This window comes from Mya arenaria, chromosome 10 (assembly GCF_026914265.1).
Source record: "Mya arenaria isolate MELC-2E11 chromosome 10, ASM2691426v1".
Taxonomy (NCBI): domain Eukaryota; kingdom Metazoa; phylum Mollusca; class Bivalvia; order Myida; family Myidae; genus Mya; species Mya arenaria.
Genome location: NC_069131.1, coordinates 63,973,371 through 63,984,541, shown reverse-complemented (window position 1 = coordinate 63,984,541; position 11,171 = coordinate 63,973,371).

The window sequence follows — 11,171 nt, the reverse complement described above, 5'->3', positions numbered from 1 at the left end:
CTGACCATTAGAATCAGAGTGACCATAGAAGTCAGAATAACTATTGTAGTCACGGTGGCCATAGTGTTAGGTGTGACCAAAGTAGTAGGTGTGACTATTGTGGTATATGTGACCACAGTATTCAGGGTGACCATAAGATTCAATGTGACCAAAGTAGTAGGTATGACCATAGTAGTAGTAGTTGGTTCGACCATAGTAGTAGATGTGACCATAGTAGTCAGGGTGACCATAGTAGTGAGGGTGACCTAAGTAGTCAGGGTGACCATAGTAGTAGGTGTGACAATATTAGTCAGGTTGACCATAGTAGTCAGGGTGACTATACGAGTCAAGGTGAGCATAGTAGTCAGGATGACCAAAGTAGTCAGGGTGACCAAAGTAGTCAGGGTGACCATAGTATAAGGTGTGACCATAGTAGTAGGTGTGACCACTTTAAACAGGGTGCCCATTGGAGTCAAGGTGACAATAGTTGTCAAGGTGACTATAGTAGTCAGGGTGACCATAGTAGTCATGGTTACACTAGTAGTCACGGTGATCATAGAAGCAGGTGGGACCAAAAGAGTAGGTGTGAGCATAGTAGTCAGGGTGCCCATAGGAGTCAATGTGACCATAGAAGTCAGGGTGAGCATAGTAGTCAGGGTGACCATAGGAGTCAAGGTGACCATAGTAGTCAGAGTGAGCATAGTAGTCAGGGTGACTATAGGAGTCAAGGTGACCATAGTAGTCAGGGTGACCATAGTAGTCATGGTTACACTAGTAGTCACGGTGATCATAGAAGCAGGTGTGACCAAAGTAGTAGGTGTGACCATAGTAGTCAGGGTGCCCATAGGAGTCAATGTGACCATAGAAGTCAGGGTGAGCATAGTAGTCAGGGTGACCATAGGAGTCAAGGTGACCATAGTAGTCAGAGTGAGCATAGTAGTCAGGGTGACTATAGGAGTCAAGGTGACCATAGTAGTCAGGGTGAGCATAGTAATCAAGGTGACCAAAGTAGTCAGTATGACCATAGTAATTAGAGTGACCATAGGAGTCATGGTCACCATTAGAGACAGATTTATTATAGTAGTCAGTGTGAGCATAGGAGTAAGGAGGACCATTTAAGTCAGGGTAATCACTTGAGCCAGAGTCACGATAGGAGTCCAGGTGACCATTGGAGTCAGGGTAATTGTTTTAGCCAAGGTGACGAACGGAGTCCGGGTGACAATAGGAGTAAGTGTGACCATAAGAATCAGGGTGACCATTAGAGTTCGGGCAACCATAGGAGTCAAGGCGACCGTAGGAGTGAGACAGACCATAGTAGTTAGGGTGACCGTTGAACTCAGGATAACCATATGAGTGATGGTGGATATTAGAGTCCGGGCAACCATAGGAGTACAGGCGACCACAGGAATAAGGCAGACCATAGGAACCAAAGTGATCGTTCGTAGATTGGAGTGCAGATGACAAGAGATGTCCGAATGACCATAGGAGTCAGAGTGACAATAGTAATCAAGCTGACCATAACTGTCAGTGTAACTATTGATCTAGGGAATGATCCGACCATAATCATCCCCACCCTTGTTTTGCCCTGCATACTGCAGGTAGCATGAATCAGGCTATCTATTTAACCTTATGTGTCGTCCACTGCATACTACAGGTAGCAAGAAAGAACACACCATATAAAGACCATTTTGTTTTCCCCTGCGCAATGAGCCAAACATAATTGTTCCTGCTTGTGTCGTCCCCTGCATATTACGGAGAACCGTCCATATTCCCCCTATCACCCCTTTTCATTTTCTGCCTACTTAGGATAGCAAGAATGAAGCCTTAAGTCGTACCCTACATACTGCATGTAGCAAGTACGAGCCGATCATAATTAAACTTCCTTTGTCGTCCCCTACATGTCAAGGGTGGCAAAAATTAGCCGACATAAATTATCCCCCCTTTTGTCGTTCCCTGCATAGTAGGAGTAGGCGACTTTAATCTATTCCCCCTTCTGTTTGAAAATATTGTTTTATTTAAAGGGTTTTGAGCATTGTCTGACCGTTGGTTGTGTTCAACATTTATCTATCACGGGAACTCCAATATGTGCTACATCGAATACTGACAATTCTAACGTACCAATGAAATACTTATAACTAAAGGAGGTGAAGTAAAATGGCAAATTATCCATCCATTTAAAGTTTGTATGTGTTAACATAAACTGGCAATTTACTCGAGACTTTTAATAAACCCCTGTGAAGGATAGAAAACCTCACTGAGCGAAATTTCTAGTTTGTTATAAAAATGAGTACCATTTGATTTCAGAGAGGCATTATGATCGTGTTTTTAAGATTTTCTTAAAAAATTGCAAACACATGAAAAATTCTTTTTTACCTGAAATTATTCCATTTCGATCCATATGTTATCTGAAATTATTCCATTTCGATATATAAAAATGATAATATCAAACATAACAAGCTGCTACCTGAAAATAATCCATTTTGATATATAAAAATGAGAATATCAGAAAAACAAGCTGATTTACCAATTTTTAAACACCCACCATCCCATTATTTTACGGTCACTTTTTTAATGGTCAGGGCGAACATAGTAGTACGTGTGATCATAGTAGTCATAGTGACCATATTAGTCAAAGTGTTCATAGTAGTCAGGTTGACCATAGTTGTCAGGTTGGCCGTAGAGTTCTGGGCGACCATAGTAGTACGTGTGATCATAGTAGTCAGGGTGACCATAGTAGTCAGGTTGGCCGTAGAGTTCTGGGCGACCATAGTAGTACGTGTGATCATAGTAGTCAGGGTGACCATAGTAATTTGGTTGGAACCATAGGAGTCAAGGTGACCAAAGTAGTCAGTATGACCATAGTAATCAGAGTGACCATAGGAGTCATGGTCACCATTAGAGACATATTTATTATAGTGGCCAGTGTGAGCATAGGAGTATGGAGGACCATTTGAGTCAGGGTAATCACTTGAGCCAGAGTCACGATAGGAGTCCAGGTGACCATTGGATTCAGGGAAATGTTTTTAGCCAGGGTGACGATAGGATTCCGGGTGACAATAGGAGTAAGTGTGACCATAAGAGTCAGGGTGACCATTGGAGTTCGGGAAACCATAGGAGTAAAGGCGACCGTAGGAGTGAGACAGATTATAGTTGTTAGGGTAACCGTTGAACTCAGGATAACCATACGAGTCATGGTGACCATTAGAGTCCAGGCAACCATAGGAGTACAGGCGACCACAGGAATAAGGCAGACCATAGGAACCAAAGTGACCGTTCGTAGATTGGAGTGCAGATGACAAGAGATGTCCGAATGACCATAGGAGTCAGAGTGACCATAGTAATCAAGCTGACCATAACTGTCAGTGTAATTATTGATCTAGGGAGGCAATACTGAACTTACAAATATTATCCCCCCATCTTTTGTAGTCCCCTGCATACAACGGCTAACAGATATGATCCGACCATAATCATCCCCACCCTTGTTTTGCCCTGCATACTGCAGGTAGCATGAAAGAACATACCATATGAAGCCCATTTTGTTGTTCCCTGCATAATGAGCCAAACATTATTTACCTGATTGTGTCGTCCCCTGCATACTTCGTGGAGCCGTCCATAACTAACCCTATTCCCCTTTTGCCAATCCCTTGAGACTAAGAATAGCCGAACATAACTACCCCTTCCCCCTCTGCTAACCCTTCATGCTACGGAGAGCCGTCCATAACTAACCCTATTCCCACTTTCCCAACCCCTTTATACTACGGAGAGCCGAACATAATCCCCCCTTTTCATTTTCTGCCTACTTAGGATAGCAAGAATGAAGCCTTAAGTCGTCCCCTACATACTACAGGTAGCAAGTACCGGCCGATCATAATTAAACTTCCTTTGTCGTCCCCTACATGTTACGAGTGACAAGAATTAGCCGACATAAATTATCCCCCCTTTTGTCGTTCCCTGCATACTAGGAGGAGGCGACTTTAAATTATTCCCCCCTTCGTCAATTTCTGTATACTACGGATAGCAAGTATGAGCCCACCATATTCAACTCTTTGTGTCGTCCCTTTGCGGGTAGTAAAACTCAGCCGACCTTAATTAAGCCGCATTTTATCGTCTCTTGCATAGTGCGAGGAGCCGACCATCATAACCCCTTGTCAATCCCTTGTCAACTTAAGGATAGCAAGTATAAACCGGCAATATTGAACCATTATTGTTGTCTCCTTCATACTTTGACACTGATTAACCCCCTTTTGACGTTACCTGCGTTCTGCGGGTAGCAACGCTAATAATGATGAGCCTACCATATTATCCCCCAACCCCACCACATGTGTCCTCAACTGCATTATATGGGTAGCAAGATTGAGTCGACCATAAATCAAGCCCCTTTTGTTGTCCCGTGCATTTTAGCGTTAGTAAATGTTTTTTTTTTTTTTTAATAATTCCAGCTTTGTTCTATTCCTTCTGTTTGAAAATATTGTTATTTAAAGGGTTTTGAGCATTGTCTGACCGTTGGTTGTGTTCAACATTTATCTATCACGGGAACTCCAATATGTGCTACATCGAATACTGACAATTCTGACGTATCAATGAAATACTTACAACTAAGGGAGGTGAAGTAAAATGGCAAATTATCCATCCATTTAAAGTTTGTATGTGTTAACATAAACTGGCAATTTACTCGAGACTTTTAATAAACCCTTGTGAAGGATAGAAAACCTCACTGAGCGAAATTTCTAGTTTGTTATAAAAATGAGTACCATTTGATTTCAAAGAGGCATTATCATCGTGTTTTTAAGATTTTCTTAAAAATTTGCAAACACATGAAAAATTCTGTTTTACCTGAAATTATTCCATTTCGATCCATATGTTGTCTGAAATTATTTCATTTCGATATATAAAAATGATAATATCAAAAATAACAAGCTGCTACCTGAAATTATTCCATTTTGATATATAAAAATGGGAATATCAGAAAAACAAGCTGATTTACCAATTTTTAAACACCCACCATCCCATTATTTTACGGTCACTTTTTTAATGGTCAGGGCGAACATAGTAGTACGTGTGATCATAGTAGTCATGGTGACCATATTAGTCAGGGTGTTCATAGTAGTCAGGTTGACCATAGTAGTCAGGTTGGCCGTAGAGTTCTGGGCGACCATAGTAGTACGTGTGATCATAGTAGTCAGGGTGACCATAGTAATCTGGTTGACCGTAGACCATTGTAGTTAGAGTGACCATAGTAGTAAAAGTGACCATAGGAATCAGGGTTTCCATTAAAGCCAAATGTGATCTTAGAAGTTAGAGTGACAATAGGTGTCTGAGTGAGCATAAAAGTCGTGGTGACTAAAGGAGTTGGAGTGACCTTAGGGGTCAGGGTGACCATAGTAGTTAGAGTGACCATAGGAGTCAGAGTGACTATAGTAGTAAGAGTGACCATAGGAGTCCGGGTGACCATAGGAGTCAGGGGGACATTACGATTCCGGGTGACCATAGGTGTTAGGGTGACCAAAGGAGTCAGAGTGACAATAGGGGTCAGGGTGACCATAGGGGTTAGAGTGACTATTGGAGTCAGAGTGACCATAGTAGTAAGAGTTACCATAGTTGCTCGGGTTACCATAGGAGTCAGGATGACCATATTAATTAGGGTGGCCATAGAAGTCAGGGTCAACATTTGAGAGAGTTTGATCATAGAAGTCAGTCTGACCATTAGAATCAGGGTGACAATAGTCAGAATAACTATTGTAGTCACGGTGGCCATAGAAGCAGGTGTGACCAAAGTAGTAGGTGTGACCATTGTGGTATGTGTGACCACAGTATTCAGGGTGACCATAAGATTCAATGTGACCAAAGTAGTAGGTATGACCATAGTAGTACTAGTAGGTGTGACCATAGTAGTTGATGTGACCATAGTAGTCAGGATGACCATAGTAGTCAGGGTGACCTAAGTAGTCAGGGTGACCATAGTAGTAGGTGTGATCATATCAGTCAGGTTGACCATAGTAGTCAGGGTGGCTATACGAGTTAAGGTGAGCATAGTAGTCAGGATGACAAAAGTAGTCAGGGTGACCAAAGTAGTCAGGGTGACCATAGTATAAGGTGTGACCATAGTAGTAGGTGTGCCCACATTAGTCAGGGTGCCCATTAGAGTCAAGGTGACCATAGTAATCAGGGTGACTATAGGAGTCAAGGTGAGCATAGGAGTCAAGGTGACCATAGTAGTCAAGGTGACCATAGTAGTCATGGTTACTGTAGCAGTCACGTGACCATAGAAGCAGGTGTGACCAAAGTAGTAGGTGTGACCATAGTAGTCAGGGTGCCCATAGGAGTCAATGTGACCATATCAGTCAGGGTGAGCATAGTAGTCAGGGTGCCCATAGGAGTCAATGTGACCATAGCAGTCAGTGTGAGCATAGTAGTCAGGGTGACCATAGTAGTCAATGTGACCATAGCAGTCAGGGTGAGCATAGTAGTCAGGGTGCCCATAGGAGTCAATGTGACCATAGCAGTCAGGGTGAGCATAGTAGTCAGGGTGACCATAGGAGTCAAGATGACCATAGTAGTCAGGGTGAGCATAGTAGTCAGGGTGACTATAGGAGTCAATGTTACCATAATAGTCAGGGTGACATAGTAGTCAGGGTGACCATAGGGTGGAGTGGCACGAGTCAGGTGACCATAGAAGTCAGTGTGAGCATAGTAGTCAGGGTGACCATGGGAGTCAAGGTGACCAAAGTAGTCAGTATGACCATAGTAATCAGAGTGACCATAGGAGTCATGGTCACCATTAGAGACATATTTATTATAGTGGTCAGTGTGAGCATAGGAGTATGGAGGACCATTTGAGTCAGGGTAATCACTTGAGCCACAGTCACGATAGGAGTCCAGGTGACCATTGGAGTCAGGGAAATGTTTTAAGCCGGGGTGACGATAGGATTCCGGGTGACAATAGGAGTAATGTGACCATAAGAATCAGGGTGACCATTGGAGTTCGGGCAACCATAGGAGTAAAGGCGACCGTAGGAGTGAGACAGATTATAGTTGTTAGGGTAACCGTTGAACTCAGGATAACCATACGAGTCATGGTGACCATTATAGTCCAGGCAACCATAGGAGTACATGCGACCACAGGAATAAGGCAGACCATAGGAACCAAAGTGACCGTTCGTAGATTGGAGTGCAGATGACAAGAGATGTCCGAATGACCATAGGAGTCAGAGTGACCATAGTAATCAAGCTGACCATAACTGTCAGTGTAACTATTGATCTAGGGAGGCAATACTGAACTTACCAATATTATCCCCCCATCTTTTGTCGTCCCCTGCATACAACGGCTAACAGATATGATCCGACCATAATCATCCCCACCCTTGTTTTGCCCTGCATACTGCAGGTAGCATGAAAGAACATACCATATGAAGCCCATTTTGTTGTCCCCTGCACAATGAACCAAACATAATTTACCTGATTGTGTCGTCCCCTGCATACTACGTGGAGCCGTCCATAACTAACCCTATTCCCCTTTTGCCAATCCCTTGAGACTAAGGATAGCCGAACATAACTACCCCTTCCCCCTCTGCTAACCCTTCATGCTACGGAGAGCCGTCCATAACTAACCCTATTCCCACTTTCCCAACCCCTTTATACTACGGAGAGCCGAACATAATCCCCCTTTTCATTTTCTGCCTACTTAGGATAGCAAGAATGAAGCCTTAAGTCGTCCCCTACATACTGCAGGTAGCAAGTACGAGCCGATCATAATTAAACTTCCTTTGTCGTCCCCTACATGTTACGAGTGGCAAGAATTAGCCGACATAAATTATCACACCCCTTTTGTCGTTCCCTGCATACTAGGAGGAGGCGACTTTAATTTATTCCCCCCCCCCTTCGTCAATTTCTGTATACTACGGATAGCAAGTATGAGCCCACCATATTTAACCCTTTGTGTCGTCCTTTTGCGGGTAGCAAAACTCAGCCGACCTTAATTAAGCCGAATTTTGACGTCTCTTGCATAGTGCGAGGAGCCGACCATCATAACCCCTTGTCAATCCCTTGTCAACTTAAGGATAGGAAGAATAAACCGACGATATTGAACCCTTATTGTTGTCTCCTTCGTAATTCTGACACTGATTAACCCCCTTTTGACGTTACCTGCGTTCTGTGGGTAACAACGTTAATAATGATAAGCCTACCATATTATCCCCCAACCCCACCACATGTGTCCTAAACTGCATTCTATGGGTAGCAAGATTGAGTCGACCATAAATCAACCCCATTTTATTGTCCCCTGCATTTTAGCGGTAGTAAATGTTTTGTGTTTTTTTTTTATAATTCCAGCTTTGTTCTATTCCTTCTGTTTGAAAATATTGTTATTTAAAGGGTTTTGAGCATTGTCTTACCGTGGGTTATGTTCAACCTTTATCTATTACGGGAATTCCGAATAAGTGCTACATCGATTACTGACAATTCTAACGTATTAATGAAAAACTTACAACTAAGGGAGGTCAAGTAAAATGGCACATAATCAATCAATTTAAAGTGTGTATGTGTTAACATAAACTGGCAATTTACTCGAGACTTTTAATAAACCCTTGTGAAAGATCGAAAACCTCACTGATCGAAATTTCTAGTTTGTTATAAAATGAGTACCATTTGATTTCAAAGAGGCATTATGATCGTGTTTTTAAGTTTTCTTAAAAATTTGCAAACACATGAAAAAATCACTTTTACCTGAAATTACTCCATTTCGATCCATATGTTACCTGAAATTATTCCATTTCGATATATTTAAAGGATAATATCAGAAATAACAAGCTGCTACTTAAAATTATTCCGTTTTTACATACAAAAATGATAATATCAGAAAAACAAGCTGTTTTTCGAATGTTTAAACACCCACCATCCCATTAGTTTACCGTCACCTTTTTGAATAATACCAATCACGACAGATGATACGTTATTGACCATATACCATAATTTGAATATTATTTTCCATTTCTCATTACATTGATACATTTATTATAGCTGAAATATTGTAGCTACTACGTTTTTAAGAAAAACCCATATAGACATAACAATGATTCAAATTAATCTCTTTTCATATCCCAATATAATTTCAATATAGAAAATCACCTCAACTAAAATGACATGCAGTTTATATAGGACCAACTTTTCAAACTTTTCATATGTTTGAAGATGTTCAGCTTTTATTTGTTCCATGCTTTGAAAAGCATTCATTTGCAAATCAATGTTTTATTTTGTGTGTTTTTGTGTGTGTGTTTTTTTTTGCATCGATTCATTTTATTTAGGGGTTTATCATTATAAGGTTGGCCCTCGAGTGATTTACAATATGGTCATGAAACAATACATTGCAAATGTATAATTTTTACATGAGTTAATGATTATTTTGATGGTGGTTATTATTTTCAAATATATCAATGTGCTAGGTGCCCAATTTTGAAATGTGTTTAGTGAAGATGAGGGTAAGCACTTCTACTTAGTTTGGAACTCGTTTTCAGGGCTTAAAAAGGTTCGATCTGTTACGTTAATCGTAAGGGTAAATGTGTTTTGCCCGTAGTTACTAAAATATATTGTTTGATTTTGAGACCTAGTCCGAACCGATGATTCAAAAACATAATCATTGATCAACTAGGAAGAAAGGGTGAATGTACTATGCTCACATTCCAATAAGCGTTGTTAAACAGTTGAACACATTTTAAAGAATTTCTAAACGAAAACTATGAATTTTCATGTGTATACAAAAAAAAACATTAATGGTGATTTGACTAACAAATAAACTACAAATTAGCTGTACAAATGACTGTCATTTATACAATTAATAGTAGCTACATAACCTTCGTGTTTAAATCATACCACATCGAATGAAAGGGACATAACACAATTATGAGCAATATAAAACAAACAGTTTAATCGTTCCTTATAAATGAAAGAATAGGAGCAAAGTGAAATCGTTTAACAAACAAGAGGATGTCAATGGCAAATTCATGTTATTAAACTCAATGAGTACATATACACCACAAATAAGACATAGTTGATGCACTCTTGCTGAACGTTTATTCGCAAACAATCATATCAAGATTGTTTATACTAACAAAATATCTAACAATGGTATACAATAGCCACTTCAGTTATGAAATAAAACTTACGGTACTAACAACGCGATGTATTGACAGTTCACACTGTGCTTTAGCGCGAATGTGTTAAGTAAATTTACCCTTAGCGAATCAGATCTAATAGCGGAGCACTCTCTTGTTAAAGACACGTTTTCAAATTAATAAAATTGTACTTTTTTATGAAAATTGGCAATGATTATTTTATCGAACTTCAATATAATCTGTATCAAATGAACGTTAAAAGCAACTGTTTACCTGCCACAGTTGTGCCAGCCTCGTCAGTAGTGTCATTTTGATGGGGCGGAATACCGAGGGGAAAAACCATTTGGGGGCGGAATACCGAGGAGAAACGAAGCCGATTTTGGGGCGCAATACCGAGGAGATAAAAGAAGTTGTATTGAGATGCTCTGCATCCCTCCGTCTGCAGATAGAGTTGGGATCTCTTATCATAGAAGTACTTGGGGTCTACTATACGTTTATTTGTATTTGTTTTATTGATAAGTTTCCTCCAATTAATGCATACTTATTGATTTACCTTTATCTTTTATCTTTATTAAGGATTGTTGGGATAAGAGTGAAGTTTGTGCACATAAACTGGTTTAAACACCCAGTAAATTTACATTTTACTGACCGTTCCAAGGCGGTACCTAACAATTATTGATAAACATACCTATTTTTATACAAAGTATATGTATGCACTTTGCTGTTTGTGGAGTTTTGTGCTTTTCCTCTATGTTTCTTGTTTGTGATTTTGTGTTCTATGTCTTTGGCGTTTGTCCACTGCCACTAAACCGGGTATGTGTTTAATTGTTTTGCTACTGAGCTTGTTTCTGTAGCCCTTTGCATAAATATTGAAGCACATTTTCACCATGGTACACGTGAGAGTTAGTCGAGTTAACCCCTACTCGAGTCCTTAACCTCGACCTCAACCCTAGAGGGTGTGTGGATATTGTCATACGTTACGCGCGCTATAACAGGAGAGGCAACTGCATACTTTGATTTCGCTTTACGCGTGATAGAGTCGCTTACCTTAGATGATTTAGCTTAATAACTTGGTTAATGAATGTG